Source organism: Dermacentor silvarum, chromosome 3, assembly GCF_013339745.2.
Source record: "Dermacentor silvarum isolate Dsil-2018 chromosome 3, BIME_Dsil_1.4, whole genome shotgun sequence".
In the NCBI taxonomy this organism is placed as follows: domain Eukaryota; kingdom Metazoa; phylum Arthropoda; class Arachnida; order Ixodida; family Ixodidae; genus Dermacentor; species Dermacentor silvarum.
The window spans coordinates 172,861,155-172,878,928 of record NC_051156.1 but is presented as its reverse complement, the minus strand read 5'-3'; positions in this window follow the sequence as shown (position 1 = coordinate 172,878,928).

The window sequence follows — 17,774 nt, the reverse complement described above, 5'->3', positions numbered from 1 at the left end:
CATAATACAAATAAGAACTCTCGTCCATAGTTTGCAGCGGTTAGTTGTCGTTGATTATTGCCAGGGCTACACGCATGTATATAAGTAAATCAAATCGACATTCACTCGTGCGAAGACAATTGTCATACAAAGAAGTACAACAATTTTGGCTCTATCCGACTTCATAAGAAAAGCGGGCGAAGCGTAAATAAGACGTCTCGCAAGCATTTTTAGCTGACCTGGATGCAATTGTAATTCAGTGAGCCAAATAAGCAGGACGCCGGTGATCGTGTAAGTTTGGATTTAGACTGAGAACTGCGCGGAGCCAATTCTTATTCTTAGATCTGTGGTTTTATTCTGAGCCGCGCTTACAATGAGACTACTTTGGCGCTGACTTCCGTGCCCCAAAACATAAAAGGTAATAAAAAATGTTATAATCCGAACTGTGCGCATTGAGCCATATCGGTGATTTATATCGATTTGCTATCCATTTAGATAGCAGTAGACGGTATATGATCGAGCACAAAATGTATCTGCCCTACTTAAAATAATACGTAGCCCTCGCAATGACGTCATGGGAGGCGCTGTATAGTGGATGGCCCTGGGTTAATTGTGACCGCCTGGGTTATTTACCACTTCCTAACGCACTGGGCACACGAGTTATTGCATTAGGCTACGATAATATAGCAGCTCCAGCTGCTTGTTATCGAACCCGTGCCCACGAGCTCAGCAGCACAATGCCGTAACCAGTGAGTCCGCAGTTGCCCTGGTTTTAGTTTTACGTCAATAAGTGGCTTGCAAATCAATTTGCGATTGTCATTTCTTCCGTTATCTACATTTCTATTAAAGGTATACGGACACAAAACCTGAAAATTTTACAAAAATTCTGAAAATGAATCCTCAGTCTGTGATTACACTGAAAAAAGTAGTCACTTAGCTCATTTTTGAGCCGATGGCTTTATTTTTGGCGTGTTTGTGAGTGCGCGCCTCGCCGCCCGACCCGTGGGAGTTGGAAGGAGTGACGTCACGACACCCTCGTCGGATAGCCAGCCGGTCGGCCGCGGTCATTCGAAGCGCGCCGACGCCGCCATCGCGAGCATGGATTCGAGTTCTGGTGCGTCTACCAGCGATGAGTACACGTCTGAAGACGAGGACCATTCCAACTTGACAAGAAATATTACCGCTTATGCTTACGAGCCTTCCGCGTCAAGCAACAAAGAAGAGCAGGCGGCCGTGGAAGTGCCGGTCAGGTTTTCGCGAACCGTAGCGCGAAGATTTCACTCTGCACCAGACACTTATGCAAGAATTATTGGTAATTTCCTGGTGTACATTTTCGGCAGTGGCGTAATCGTGTTGCTGCCGAAGATTTACACCAGCAGCGAAGTATAATACACTTGGTTACTGCAATATTAGCTGTTTTGTCTGTTTGAGCTCTACGCTACCAGGTGGCAGCACCATACAGGCCGCTCACGTTTACGGTTCCGCCCGAACGCCGCAACGCCCGCGTTTACCCGATTACCGGACAAGCTAAAGCTCTCTAATATGCAGGTATCCAAAGTTTACGCACCTTCTTGTCTCTGGGAAACATGTGCGACGGCGTGTCACGACCGACGATGCTGTTATAACAGCAATGTCTGGGCATTTCCTTCCGCCGCCAAGAACGCGTCAATACCGAGCGACGACCACGGGAAGCCTCATGTAAGACGCACCACCTGCGTGGAGCGCTGACGGTGATAGTGTTTCAGACGGACCACGTGCGAAGATCGCCGAAAGGGGTTAGACAAACGCTGCAAGGGACCGATACCCCTGAAAACACTGCGACAGCTGTGGCCGACCTTGGCCGCGGGTGGGTGTTATGACGTCAAATTTCAGCTTCTGTTCTTCTAAAACGTGAAAAGTAGGCCGCTTGGAGGCAAGGTGCAACCGAAAATCGCAAAAAAAAATGTTTCTTGTTCTTTTTTTCAAAGCAGCTTGTATTCGTCATTTTCAACAGTTCAACTTTTGTTTTGACGCAAAAAACCACCCGTCAACTTTTTTGTCCGTATCCCTTTAAAGGTTTCCGAGAAAGGGCAGCAACAAAATGGCAGGTGGAGACCTGTATATCGAAAGGATACTGCTACAGAGCGCAAAGTTTCGTTAGTGGTACTTCAATCCTTTGCACCGATTATCGTTGCCAGAGGCTCGTCTTTTTGACGTAATAGATGGATATATTGTGAGCGCAAAAATACGGCGCTGGCTATTCCGTGTCCCACGAACATTTTCATATATGGCTTTGTAAACTTATGCTCATGGTTTATGTCGAAACGCAAGCAGAATAACAGCACATGCAATGAATAACATTAGACCACAACGTTACAACATAACCGCTAAAACAGCATAGCAACATTACGAATACTCAGAGTAACAATGCGAAGAACAACGACAGTATTACATGACATAAAAGGCGAGAGTACCAAAAAAAAAGTTCGTCGGGCCGCAACATTCATATGGGGACGGATTACTAGCAAAACTGTTTAGGATGCATACAGGGGCTGCACACATTATGAAATCATTACATGTATATTATTGCGATACCAACTATATGACACTCTAGGCGAATTTCTGCCGTCGCCGTCGGGTTTTGTATGAAGTCCAAGTGCGAGAACACCGCCGCCGCGCGCCCTACGCTGTATGTGAGAGTGAAAGCAGTGCAAGGGGAGCCGACTATCGCGGCTCAATCTCGCCCGCGCGAGAGCGAGGAAAGCGGGCACGAGGTGCGCCACGTTCCGTCGCGCGCGAGGCACCGAACGTGGCGAGGCCACCGGGGGAGGGGAGGGAGGGGGGCGGCATTCTACTTCCGCTGCAACTGCGTATGTGGCGGCAGCGCGCGGTCGAACGGCCTTGAGAGCGATCTGCGTTGGGTGCTGAGTCCAGGTGCGTCGGCGGCTCGTAGCTTTGTGCGTGCTGTGCGCTCTCGACGCTCAGTTTGCGTTGAACCGATAGACAACAGCACGAAGGTCACTTCGCTCGCTGCTGCTGCCGCCTTTTCTCACGCTAGCGTTTTGACAGCGAGTGTCCGCAGTCATCGAGTGTGATGTGTTCACGTTTGCTTTGCGCGATGATACTAGGCTTGTTAATTTGGTTTGCAAGCTAATGTTTACAAGTCAACACGTTCGATAAAAGTACTATCCTTACTTCGTATGGTTCTGCTGCTAAATTGATATCGCCTTTCGGGCGAAATTGCGAGTTTTTTTTTCTCTCATACGTGTTCTCTCTCATACGTTTCTCTCTCGACGTCCCATCGTGGGATGCTTAGGCTAAGCCGACCGAACTGCTGGTTCTCAATAAAGTTCACTCTCTCTCTCATACGGCACCCCACTACGCCGACACAAACGACGACGCGGTCACCGCACCTCCCATGCATCTGCCGCAACCGCTGCGGCAGCCACGCCGCACCTCCGACGCGCGTGACGTTATAACCACAGAAGCGCAGGCTACGTGCACAGGCGCCGTCGCCACCATTTCCCCCTCTCCCGTACCCGTCTCCATTCCTGTTTACGCGCAGTGTCCCCGATACGGACTTATGCCGCCCAGGCCGGGTGTACCCCTCCTGGGAACGCAAGCGGGGGATGCATACGGGGGCTAGAGGTAAAGACCTTCGCTGTAAAATTACTCTTATGAACAAAATGCTTTTAAATACGTAAGCATTTGTATGCCTACCCAATGAATAACCTGTCCGTCCGTCACATACGACTAATGCAATAGCCCATACCCCTTTAAGCAATGGCTCATGCACCCGTAAGCAAGCAAAAATCCAATGGCTCATATCCCCGCAAGGCTGATGCTACAAGCGCTCAACAAAGTGAAGCGAACAGTGCATACATTCATTGATATCCCCCATACAACACAAAGAACAGCATACGTTTCAATGAAGAACAAGCTCAAAACAAGCATCCGAACCATCAATAAAGCATTGCATACCACCGTCAACAGTTGTAGCGGTAGTTCTGCAACAGCTTCTCTGGACATCCACTTTCGCAGGTTGATAACAACTTTCGCAGGTCGATAAGAATCGATAAGGGTTGATAAGAGTCGGACGTATACCGATAAGGTTGATAACGACCAGATAAAGCTTGATAAGTGTTTATGCTGGTCGGATCAAGTTTGATAAGATTCATAATGACACCGCGCTGCGTGGAGATGAGCAAGTGGCGCAATGCTTACGCATACTTGGACAACTCCATTGGAGTTTCTGTGTGAACTTTTACATCCGTTAAAGGCGCTCATTAATGCCGCTGTCCTAAACTCTTATTGCCCGGTCTGGCTGCCTGTGCACTTTGTGCAATAAGTAATCACTGAGCGAAGGGTGGGAGGTCAGAGCTAAATGAACCAGGAGTTTGTAATTGTTTAAATAAAGTAGGACCGCAACGAATAGGTAAATAATGTCGATGAATACCTAAAACAAAATAAAAAGTCGCAGTTTCGCTCGAAAGGCGATGCATCAATTGCGATAGCAAATTAATATAAAGCTATATGGAGTAAGGATAGTAGTTTTATCAGCTGTATAAATTTGGACACATTCGCTTACTAACTGAATTAACAAGCACGGTATCAGCGTGCACAAGCAAACATGAATAGATCACACTCGATGAACGCACACAACCGCTGTCAAAACGCTGGCGCAAGCAAGCGCGCCAGCAGCAGCGAAGCGAAGGTTCGTGCGGTCTATCGCTTCAACGGAAATTGAGCGGCGAAAGCACAGCGCATACAAAGGTAAGAGCCGTGTGGAGATTGCTTTCAAGATACGGTGCGCGCGACAGCCCGAAGCTGCGCAAAGTACAAGTACGCAGTTAGTATAAGCCGCACCCCCTCCCTCCCGCGCTTCCTTCCCGCTTTCCTCCTTTCAAGTGTCGCCAGTTCCCCTTGCGCCCGGTCCCAGCATACGCATTTGGTTCCGCAGCTAAACGTCGCCTCCCCTCTCTCCGTCCAGTCCCCCCACGGCCCTTCGCACGACGGCAGACGTCGCGTTTGCTCTCCGCCGTGCGTTCGCTCTTCGTGAAAGCGCGCGCCCGTCGCGCTCTCCAAGGGCGACAATTTTATCGCCCTTGTGCTTTATTCGGAACGTCACAGTGACGGCGACGCCGATGGCAGAAATCCGTTTGGAGTGTTCATATAATTGTTATCGCAATAATAAAAGCGCCGGGAATATTAGTAAATAATAATTCAGAGCCATTAACCTGACGAGATAATGATGTTAAGCGAAGCTTCTGGCAAAACGATGCTGTCGCAGGCGTTCCGCTTCGTTTGCCCTAAACTTAGGGTAGGTGGCTCTTCATTCACGTTTGGCCTCAAAATTGCGTTCCCGCATCTCGGGGTCCGCGGCTCTTCGCTGACGTTTCGCCTGGGCTTCAGAAGCCATCACCTTAGAATCGGACGACAACCTTCGCTTGCAACCCCCCTCCCCCCGACAACCCCCACCCCTCCATTTTGTCGACAGGAGAAGGGCTGGTGATTTTGTCTCTTTGGGTCCCACGTGTAACAAGGGCAGTCCAAGGGCGCGTTACAGGTCCCCGAGACCACAGGGGTATGTGCCATTGAGCTTGGACCCTTTCTACACTATCACCAGGATCGGCCCACTTTTCAGCGTGACACCACCACCATCGCCGAAACTTATAGGCTCACAAGTTTCGCAACCTTTCACAAGCTTTAAAAAATGTCACGTCTTTGGAAGGTTTTAGAAATACACATCTAAACCACGTCAGCTGAGACCTAATGCCAAAGCGCCGCAATGATGTCTATAAAGGGCCCCTAAACCACCCAGAGGTCGAAATTTAGTTGTGGTGTTGCAGTTGTGCACGAGCCTACAACAAACACGTAGCCGCGAGAATTTTTCGAAATGGTACCGTTATAGCCGAGTTACACGCGTTTGATGGTCGAAACACGTCCCTCGCTCGTTTTGCTCTTTCCTTCGCTACTCTCCTCGTCGGCTGGTCTCTCCTCGCCGAATGCTCCTCCAAATATCACGTGACATACGTCATGGCCAGCGCGCTTCTCAAAACAATGTCCACTTCCGGTTAGGGCACGTTCACGCTAGCGTCTGCCGTGCTAAAGGTGTCGAAAGTATACGGCAGTTCAGCCGGTGCTCTGCCCGCCGCACGATCGACGGGCCAGTCGATGACTGCGAAGCTGAGCGTCTCCGCGACCGGCGACGCAAACATCGGCTGCAGCCTCTGTTCCAAGCAAAATAATTTCCGCTACATAAAGTGATGCATAAATTGTACATTTTATGAAAAACGATATCCACGGTCAAACGTTAAACACAAACGAGAGCTCCGATACTTGTCGAGCTCAGCTGCAGTGCACGGTTACCGACGGCAGGCGACCGGCTCGGCTGTGCTCGCATCGCAGCCGACGGCGCCGCTAATAGCGTATTTTAACGCGAGAGCGTTAAGGGCACCGTGTCACAGAAAATCCGGCGTCGGTGTCGGTGTCGGCTTCGGCATTAAGCATCGGCGTCTAGCGGAAATAATCAAGCTGAACCACATCATCCCGAAGCACGCCGACCACGTTCCCTCCGCGTGGCGCAAGGTGTTAGTGAAAAAAAAATTGAATTTCTCAATAGTAAAATTTGTCTGAAAATTTTGAATATACTAGAAAGAAAAGCCTGATAAGCAGCCAGAGATCTTTGAAGGCTATCGCGTTCCACTCTTAAAGGCGAAGCTTAAGTGTCCTCCAATTATGATGGTGTTTCGCTGTACTTTGGTTCTAGGCAACATTGAGCGGAATGTTGAAAACCGAGCCTTTTCTAAATTTTGTACACGCGCGCGCCTCGGGGCAACATCCGTGGTCGGATGGGTAGCACATAGGGCTGCTGTACTGGTAACAGGGCTTGAAACCAAGCATCCGACCAACTTGGGTGGCTGAGTATGTTGCATTGTGTGCATGTGTGCCGCTCTTGAACGAACCTCTTACACGCCGACATGGGTAACTATAGATGCGGGACTGTGTAGATACCACCGTTCGAAGGAACTCTTTGACACCGACTTGGAGCACTGGGTATACGCCACCCGGTCTGTGCTGTTCTCTAATTAGAATTTCTTTGATGCCAACTTGGGCTCACTGGGTATGCAGGTGTGTCTCTTCAATGAAAGTATTTGACGCCAACTTACGTAACTAGGTACGTGTCACTGGGAATGTGCCGCCCTACATTGACGAAAAGGATCCCTTAAATCTCTCCGGTGCTGAGTTGAATCGACTCCACGTCCCTATAGGGTTCCTCGAGGACAGCAACCCAACGCATTCGCAGGCTGCGCCACAAATGCACTGGGTAGGTGCCGCTTTTCAATGAACGCCTTTCACCGCCAACGTTTTAGCGAGCTGCGCCATGAATGTACTGGGTATATATGCCGCTCTTCGTTGAAGGTTTCGCCAGCTTTGGTCGCTGAGTATGTGCCACTGAATGTGCGACAGGTGGGGGAACAATTCTCAGGGCACGCGCCGACTTCTCGGCAGGACCACCAGATACAGCAGCGCGTCTTGAAAGAAGCGCGAGAGAGGAGCCCGGTTGTCGCATGACGCGTTTATTCTCAGCATTGGCAAGCACCGGTGCGCCATCTTTTTCGGTGGTCACGCGCCGGCTTCGCGGCGAAGTCGCTAGGTGGCGCCAAGTACTCTTAGGGAAGCGCGAAACACAACTCATACAGAACTCATTTCGACGGTGGCAATACCTTGAGTCACTGTGTTAATTCGATGCTAACGCATTACCGCTGACAGGCATCGTGAGATGGGTACTGCTGCAATATTTTTTTTTTTTTTTGCATTGAGCAGTTCCGTAGAAAACAAGGTCGGAACCCTGGTCACCTATAAGGGTAGCAAAGATGGTCGTGCTTGAAAGTGTCCTGTGAGATCTAACTCAGTGCGTGTCTACGGGCGATGGCGTTTCTGACGCGTTCCTGGTGCTTTTCTGAAGCCCACTCTCGACAACAGTCACCGCTTGGTGGTGCCGCGACGGCTCTCACAGTTTTCAGCGACTGCTCACCTTCGAACTTGTGCATGGGTGCGCGCGCGACATGCCGCCGCAGCTCTAACGACCCAGTTTCTCCCCTACGCACTCGCCGTCGCGTCGGATATATACCTATGATGCCTGGAGCGCTGACGCCTGGAGTGGTGTTTACGCTGCGCTGCCGCACAGACCGTCAAGTGCTTGCTATCATTGTTCTGCTACGCCGTTCGATCTGGATTGCGATTAATAAAGGACTGCGCAGAATTATGGACCTGTATCTTTGAATGGGCGACACATCTGCCACTGCTTCTTAGAAGGGCTCCTAGAATCACCAGCGAGTTGGTGATTCGTAATTGTAAATGTACAGTACGTAAGTGTACAACGCGTCGTAAAGTGCACTATCAGACAAAGAGCTCGAGCTTTTAGGGAGGCGCACGTATGCGAGAGGTGGTAGTGATGCTACTTTACATCGGTTTGTGTATATGGTGATTTTCTCCTTCGTTCATCTCAATGCGTAAGCGCTCTAGAGCTACTTACCTCGGAAATCTGTCCATCCTTCCGTCCGTCCATCCCTCCGTCTATAACGCGTGACACGGTGTGCTCCATAGTTACACATGGGGTCCTATGGATGCATGTATGAGAATGCCTTATGTACATGTATGACTGCTGAGATTGATGATTAGACTATATAGATTGAGTACTGAAGAGGTATTAACAGCAATTAAGGTTAATGAAATACTAATAAAAATAATTACGATGAAATTAATTAAGCCTAAATAAACTGTAAGACTAATAAATGATAAGGAAACATAATAGCGATAAATTCATTAATTAACTAATCAGTAAACAATTAATTTTTAAGTAAAATAATTATTTATTTACTAACTTAATCCATAGTAATTACAATATATGAATTATGCATAACTTCGATTGTTTGCCGTAAATTGATTAAGGCTAATCACGATTACGTAGGGTAATTAAAATGACTCAAGTCTAATTAAGAACAATTACGATTGCAGTACTTCAGTTTATTCAATATTAAAAGGGTAATGAAAATTATTTCACATTACATTGTTTATCCCTAATTGAGATTATTTACGATTACGTTAATTCCGCCCAACAGGAATCCTTCCGACTAATTAGGTTCAGCAGTTATGTAATTGCAACAGGTAATTTGCACTTGCAGCACATTGCGTCACCCTTGACACAGTGACCCGCGGTGTGCGTAACTCGGCCACTCAATCAATCATTCCTTGCACGAGTGCAAGGTGAGCGACTAGAAATAATGCTCACTCATTATCTGACAAGTCTCACTAAGAGCTCTTGCAGTATGGTTTTTGCAACTCACTTGTTTGTTTTTCTTGCTTCCGTCTTCACCATTTCTGGTTTTGTTCAGATAGCTCATTCACTGTCAAGTATAAATTCGGCGAATTGAAAATAAAACGTCAGTTGGTAGTCTGCGCTTGTCGTTGTCACTTGTATCAACCACTTTTAGCCTTCACGCTTTAAATTAGCGATTTTGCTTCCTTGTATACACATTTCACCTTCGCGTGCTGACCAATGCCTTTCAAAGAGTTAGCAAACAACCTTTCTTTTTCCTTCATGTGCACAAGCTAGGGCTACAGCTGCAAGTCTAGTGAAATGCCCTCGTTCGTTGCCAAAGCGGAATAATGGCATGGGGACGACACATGGCCTATGGACACATGTATTGACCTTCCCCGAAAGCTGGAAATACGGAGAGAAATGGGGTTCATCCACATTTTCATAAGACTTGTTCGAGGTGCAATGAATTCAGATTATCGGCTTTTACCCAAAAACGAAGGACCCTATGTATAAGACTCCAAGGTTATCTCCTTCAGGTGCCTCTACAGGTGTATATTGTTCGTTTATTTATGAATTACAGCGTCGTAAGCTTGATGCTCAAGATTGCCGCTCCCATTTTTGAACAATTTCCGAGGCGAGAATTATGGCAAAAATTTAAATATGTACTCTCTACAATCGGTAGACCAACATTTTTACTTTAAATGGGACATCATCATCAACAGCCCATTTATTTGTTGATTTATTTATTTATTTATTTATTTATTTATTTATTTATTTAGTTAGTTAGTTAGTTAGTTAGTTAGTTAGTTAGTTAGTTAGTTAGTTAGTTAGTTAGTTAGTTAGTTAGTTAGTTAGTTGTTTATTTATTTGTTTATTTATTTGTTGTCAATAATATCAAGGCTCACAAGGCCCATGTGCCGGCGCCTGCTTTGACGGACGCCAATGAAGAGGCAGATGAACACCAGCCGATCCTCGCGCGGGCGCTTGAGTTGGTGGGGTGATAAAGTTTGGAAATCAGCAGGGCGCAAGTTGGAATCAGCTAGCGCAGGCATAACTGGAGATCACAGGGAGATGCCTTCGTCCAGCAGTGGACATAAATATAGGCTGATTATATATATATATATGTGATGAATTACCGTCAGCCACTTAGCTCCTTGATGAGGCAGCATGTGTATCGCGTGAACTCCTGAATACTTCATCGCAATGTGGTGACCGCGGTTTAAATCATGGATTTACCGCTAAATCAGCGCTAAACGTCTGGCTTTGATCGTTTGTATACACCGATGAGGGCATTTTCATTTTATTGCGATAGCAATTATATGGACACTTCTACCGGATTTCTGCCGTCGCCGTCGTCGTCGCCGTCACCGTCGCCGTGAGGTTCCCTATAGATAAAATCTTCGCCGCGCGCCGTATGCCCGAGCGGAAGCGTGCGGGGACGCGCGCTAGGAGAGCGAACGCACTCAATCTCCCACGCGCAAGCAAGGAAGCGAAAAGCCAGCGCCGGAGGGAGCGCGGGGGGGGGGCACTTCTACGCTGCCAACAACCGCGCTCGTCGCTCGTCCGCACCGTCTCTTATCTCCACACGGCTCTGACCTTTATGCGCCGTGCATTCGCCGCTCAGTTTCCGTTGAAGCGATAGACCGCACGTACCTTCGCCCGCTGCTGCGGCGTATATATGCGCTTGCTGCCAGCGTTTTGACAGTCGTCTGCAGTCATTCAGTGTGATCTATTCATGTTTGTTTGTGCGCGCTCACACCACGCTTGTTCAATCAGGTAGTAATAGTCGGGCCACATTTTCCAACGCACGCTACACATGCAATGCTGCCCGGGTCGGCAGTGCAGCGCTACAGGTGTGTCCCTTCGCACGCGCTGCCCACGGGAAGCGCTTCTCATCAATACCACCATTTCACACGCGCCTCCTCGTGGTCATCGAGTCTCTCTTCATGTCGGTCTACTTACGCCGCAGCACACCTGCTTACTTAATCAGCTCATGTTTACTACAATTCATATTGCTACCAAAGCCGCTCACCTTACTTCGTATGACATTGCTGTGTTGCTATCGCATTCATTGATTCGCCCTTAGGGCGAAACTGTGACATTTTATTGCGATAGCAATTATATGGACACTCAAAAGCAGATTTCTGCCGTCGGCGTCGCCGTCGCCGTTGCCGTCGCCGTCGCCGTCGCCGTGAGGTTCCGTATGACGTCAATGGAGATGAAATCGTCGCCGCGCGCCGCCGAACGCTGTATGTGCGAGTGAAAGAGCGCGAGGGACGCGCGCTTTCACGGGGAGTGAACGCACGGCGGAGAACAAACGCGCGTTCTGCGCTGTGCTCCCTTAAGGGCTGCAGAAGTAGGCGTCTCTTTCCTCCTCTACAATCACCATATATGTAGAGTAAACGTACGTTCTTCCGACGCGCGAAAGGCTGTGGAGGAGGGGGGGGGGGGGGGCAGGGAAGGGAGGCGACGTTTAGCCGCGGCACCAAGTGCCTATTTATATCAGAGGCTCCGGCAACAGTCACCAACGCCGCACGCATTTTGAGCGAACGCGGGCAAAACGCCGGCGGCGTCGACAACAGTTCTGCGTGTTGCCGGTGCTGCTGCATGTCCAAGTTTATACAGCTGATAAAGCTGCTATCATTACTCCGTATAGCTCTCTTCAAATTTGCTATCGCAATTGATGTTTTAAAACTCAATCACTCTAAATCTCGCTCTACACTTGCGAACATTGCGCCAGAGATCTAGACTAACTGAAGAAATCTATATTATAAATTTAACAAAAAGCGAGGTGGTGAAATCATATTTTCGCGAAGGCCAAACTAGTCTTGAAAACATACAGCGTGAATCTGCCACTAATCTTGAGAGCATCGTGTCAACACATATAGGCTAGGATATTGCGGATCAGCAAGAACGGTGATTCGCCAGCACATGGCTGTATGACGCCATGATCTCAAGCAGGCGCGAACCGGCATGACGAAAAAGAAAGTGTGCTGCAGGCTGGTGGTTACATCGCGTATAAAATGATGCCGGATTGCCTGTACGCCAATCTCATCGCACCTACTTGTCGAAAGCATACGAAGGTCGAACTAACAACTACAGAATGTCAACAATCCGAAAGGACCGCGCCGCTAGCTCTCATCGACGTGGACCGCTCGGACGACCGCGTGCAAGACGGCTGTTCACTTCCCACCAGCAGTCGGCGCTTCACACAAACACAGGCAAGGCGCAGTTTGCCGCGGTCCTTGGTTTTGCCGAGGGTCGCAATAGGACCGCGGCTAGTCAATCTTTTGTTTCGTGGCACTTGAGCCGAGGTCCTCCACAAAGGGTCGACCCGGCACTCGAGAGGCCCGTCGTACGATGCCTTATCCGCTCTTTGGATTGGCTCGAGAGAACATACAGCCGTCCACGTGGAGAGAACTCGCGGGACTACACACGACGAACGCACGGCAGAGCCGACTCCACAAAAGTTGCAGTTGCTGTGAGCTGTTAGAGGACCTTGCAACAGATAAGAAAGAAATGTACTCGCGCCACTATACGAACGACGTGGTTTGCGAACACGGGTACGGCTAACAGCAGTTTGGGCTTGCCCACGAATACTTATACTGCCCTTTCACTTGCGCATGGCAGAAGACGCATTTGGGGTTATAGTTATGGATGTTTAGTTTATAAACAGGTTTGAATGAACAAGCGATTACTGTTGCGCGATGTTAATGATCACGCAGTCATTGAAGACTCCTGTACAAAAAAGAAAAAAAAGCACAAACTCAGCTGCCCCAAGTCAATGACTGCGCTAGCAGTCATTGACTTGGGGCAGCTATGGTAATGTACGCCTTACATTACCGCAGCCATTACATTACCAGTACATTACAGCCAGTACATTACCTCAGCGACGGTAATGTACGCCTTCACATGACTTAGCAACCCCAGTGATAAACCCGAATGAACGCTTACATACACAATGTTCAATATTTGTCTTCAGTTGAACGCCATTGCGCACATCGGTTCAGGTCATCAGTGACGTGATTAAATTTGTTGTTCGCCGTTCCGTGACATGTACAAGTGATGAACAGCTCCTCCAGAGATGTACACACAGCTATGCCCGATGTAGCACGACGCGACGTGACACGCGGACGGAGAAGCAATGGGGAAGAACATAAACAGGACAGACAACAAAGATGTACAACTTAGCAACGGACCCCTATGGGGAAAGGATGGGGGGAGGGGGGTGGGGGGCTTGTGGAAGCTAAAGATTTTTGGCGTGTACTTCGTCTGTACAGGCGTAGTCTGCGTACCCTGCATGTACAAGAAGCGCGGAGGCTAGCATCGAAACAACCAGCATAGCGGTGTCGTAAATCTTGTGGGCCATGCAGTTGGCCATGGTTCATCCACACCCTGAAATTGATGGCGTAACACACTTGGTCATTTCGCAGAATTTTGCATGTTTAACGTGTATCAAAAAATTAATTTTATATTGTAATCCTAGGTTAAATGCGACCTGTTACAACTATTCTGTTATCTTGAACAGTAAGATTACCGCGCAGCTCCTTTTCATTGAGGGCAATAGGCAGTACGGTAGTGGACTATCCCAGTCACGCATATATTGGTTGTAACCCAACTAATGTGAAACCAGAAGCGAAGAACAGTCTAGAGGATTATCGAAATAAACTTGGAGGCATAAAATAATTTTGAATACAATCAGGAATATTTAGAAGGGTTCAAATTTATGTGCAGTGCCCGTCAACCCAGGGTTGACCTTAAGGCCACTATAAAGTTCTTCATACCATACCATACATGTCTTGCGTGTGTCACTGATTCGGCAGTCGTGTGACCTTGAGCCAGGTCTAACGGCGGGGGAAGCCGACGGGGTGAGTTGAGCATTGTTTATTGCCCCATTGTGTATGTTAACGTAAACATAAATAAAGCCTAAAGTTATAGCTTTTTTTTTGCTACATTTAAGTCACCCGTTCAAAGAATTTTGTAGCGTGTAGTAGGTTTATAAAGCAATACTTTTTTTTCTTTCTGAGATGGACCAACAGGAGGACGAGTGTTGCTTACTCAATTGGCTCGTGGATAATTTTACTGTTTCGTTTCAGCGACAAAAGAATTTTGTGTTATAAGTTGATATCTTTAACGTGACCCATTACGATAAGTTTGTGAACTCGAAAAGTAAGCACACAACACGGTGTTTCTTCAAATAAAAGAGAACGAGGTCGTCGAGTGTAAATAAAGCAGCTGCATAAATGTCGTGGGGTGAATGGTTCGGACACAAGTAATTTCGTGGACTGTTTTGACCGTCATGTCACACGCGAGAATATTTTATTCCGATAAATGCAGAGAGGTTGGCCGGAGGTGCATTGTCTCTTACCTACTACTCTGCGTAGGGGATAGGGAGAATGGCAAGGAAAATCAGGGAGACGGAGTGAAGTTGACGATGATAAAGTACAGTGAACTATGGACACGTGCAATGCATAGGTGTTTTTTGCGCACACCTCACACCCGTCCCAACGTGCTGGCGCCTGTCATGCAGTTCTAGAGCCTGCGTGCGAGACCGCTCTCCGTTCGAAATATCGAGAGTGCTCTTGTTGCTCGCAGTGAACTTTTACTGTTGTATCATGGCGCCAGAATCTTCTGCTCCGAAAGGGTTCCATCGTACACACCAAAAAATGTGGCCTTAAGTGTCTGACGCTCGGTGCAGTAATCAGGGCAGTCGCAGAGGATGTGACGAACAGCCTGAGGTGTCGTGATGTTTTTAAAAGAAAGCGTTATATTACAGCAATGCCCGGATACCGGTGTCATAAGTGCTTAGCACAATAAAAAGTGCGCCGTTCATTCAGGAGAGAGGCTGGTAAAGCAAAATTCAAACAAAGAAGGAGATGATAGCATAGGTGCGAAGAAATAAGTGAGTCTACCACTCAAGCCTTTGACCACATGAAGCCAGAGTGCACCAAACTACGTCTGCAACAGTTGGTTCAAGAACACTTGAGGCATAGCTGCGAGATTCAGAACTGTATCACTTCCACGAAAGCAACCAACTATAAACAGAATGGCACCCACCTTGGTCAACATTGAGGATTTCATGCTTTTTCGAGAAGACCTTCCAACCACAACTGAAAGAGTTCAAGGCGTATTAGTTCACAATCCTTCCTAGCACCACAAAGCTACTTCATGCACTGCGCTTTTTACCTTAGCGCATTTTCCACATCTTGGCAACAATGATGTGTTTGCCTTCGCCCCAAAACCCACCGCTGCTGCATGTGTTCTAACTCAACATAAGCCTTCACCGGTAGGCACTCATCACGTATAGGTACGATTATCAGGAAGAGTAAAGAACTTGACCAGTTTCTAGACATTCATCGCTTCAAGCGGAAGCAAAAGAGACGGAGAAAAATCGCAATAAATAAAGTTGTCGCAGTTTCACCTGAAAGGCGAAGCATCAATTACGATAGCAAATTTGTAGAGAACTATACGGAGTAATGATAGTAGCTTTATGAGCTGTATAAACTTGGACATGCAGCAGCACCGGCCACACGCAGAACTTGTCGACGCCGTCGGCGTTTTTGCCCGCGTTCGCACAAGATGCGTGCGGCGTTGGTGACTGTTGCCGGAGCCTCTGATATAAATAGGCACTTGGTGCCGCAGCTAAACGTCGCCTCCCTTCCCCCCCCCTCCCCCCCCCCCCCACTTCCTTTCGCGCGTCGGAAGAAGGCGCGTTTGCTCTACATATATGGTGATTGTAAAGGAGGAAAGAGACGCCTACTTCTGCGGCGCTTAAGGGAGCACGGCGCAGAACGCGCGTTTGTTCTCCGCCGTGGGTTCACTCCCCGTGAAAGCGCTCGTCCCTCGCGGCGACGATTTTATCTCCATTGACGTCATACGGAACCTCACGGCGACGGCGACGGCGACGACGACAGCAACGCCGACGGCAGAAATCTGCTTTGGAGTGTCCATATAATTGCTATCGCAATAAAAGCGCTCCTCCTTTTTAACAGCGGAGCTGCTTAAGCCGGCTGTTCGTCCGCCCGTCGTCGGAAAAAATGTGGGCCGATCCTGGCGGCTGTGCAGAAAGGGTCTGTGAACTGTGAACTAGTGAAGCTGAGCCTGGCTAAGTCTAGATAAGCACGGTGGGGATACTTAAGCTTAGTCAGTAATCGATAGCCAATCAATAACTAATAGATAATCGATCAATATTGACGCGTGTGCTCTATAGGTAGACGACAACGACGATGGGCACATTAACGGACTCCGTCTAGTGGGTCAGTGGGTTTTTGGCTAACGACGAAGAAGACGTGTCTCTGTTCCGTTTTGCTTAAACAGGTCGTCCTGCTGTTCTTGAAGAACGTCTCCCTGTCCTCTCTCGGCGTTGTACCGTGACAGTGGTGGAGGTGCTGGGTATATTGACCACGCCTGATGCTACGGACTCCTTCTGGGAGTCGTTCATCTAGCCCGGACGCATTATCACCAGTTACGACCCCCGTGCACCGCTTCAGTCGTCGACTGCTAGGCCTCGCCCCGGAGTTCTCCCCTCTTCAACCACATCTTTCCAGGAGCTCCACACATCTGGCAATGGCCGAAACGAGCCCACCGCAAGCACCCCAATGCAGCCAGTCTCCCAGTCAACAACAGGTAACTGTTCTTCATCCGCTGGTTCCCGATCGCTATCGCGGTGCAGCGTTCGAAGACATTGAAGACTGGCTCGACAAGTACGAGCGCGTCGCCCAGATTAACCAGTGGACTGAGCAGCAAAAGCTCTCCCACGTCTATTTCGCGCTTGACGACAGTGGCCGTACTTGGTATGAGAACCGCGAAGCTAGCCTATCGACATGGCATGACTTTCGGCAGAAAATCACCGATACGTTTGCAAGTGCCGACCGACGCGACCGCGCCCAACAGTTGATGGAGCTACGGGTGCAACAACCCAATGAGTCGGTCACAATGTTCGCCGAAGACATGGCCCGTCTCTTTCGTAGAGCCGACCTGAACATGACCGAGGATAGGAAGTTACGCTACCTCATGCGAGGTGTAAAAGAGCAGTTGTTCGCGGGGCTTGTGCGCAATCCACCCGTCACCGTCACTGATTTTATCAAGGAGGCTACGGCTATTGAGCGGGCCCTTCATCAACGATGCAGGCAGTACGATCGTCTGTCCACCAGCACCGCAATCAATGCCGCCGCATTGACTCCACAGTATCAGAGCTCCTTGCGTGAAATGATAAGAGAGATCGTCAGAGAAGAAGTTCACCGGATCCTGACATCGACACTGGATAGCCCCGTCGCGTCAATCGCCGAAGTGGTACGCGACGAAATCAGGCAGGCGTTACCGGCCGCCGATCTTCCCGACCACCAGCGTCCCATGAGTTACGCCGCCGCTGTCCGATGTTCCCCACCCGTTACAACCACACCCCCGTACAACCAGCCTCCGAGAGCCGCTCCTTGGTCGCCGCCGCAAGAGGAGGCATGCGGCACGCACCGTGATGCCGATGCAGTCCTAC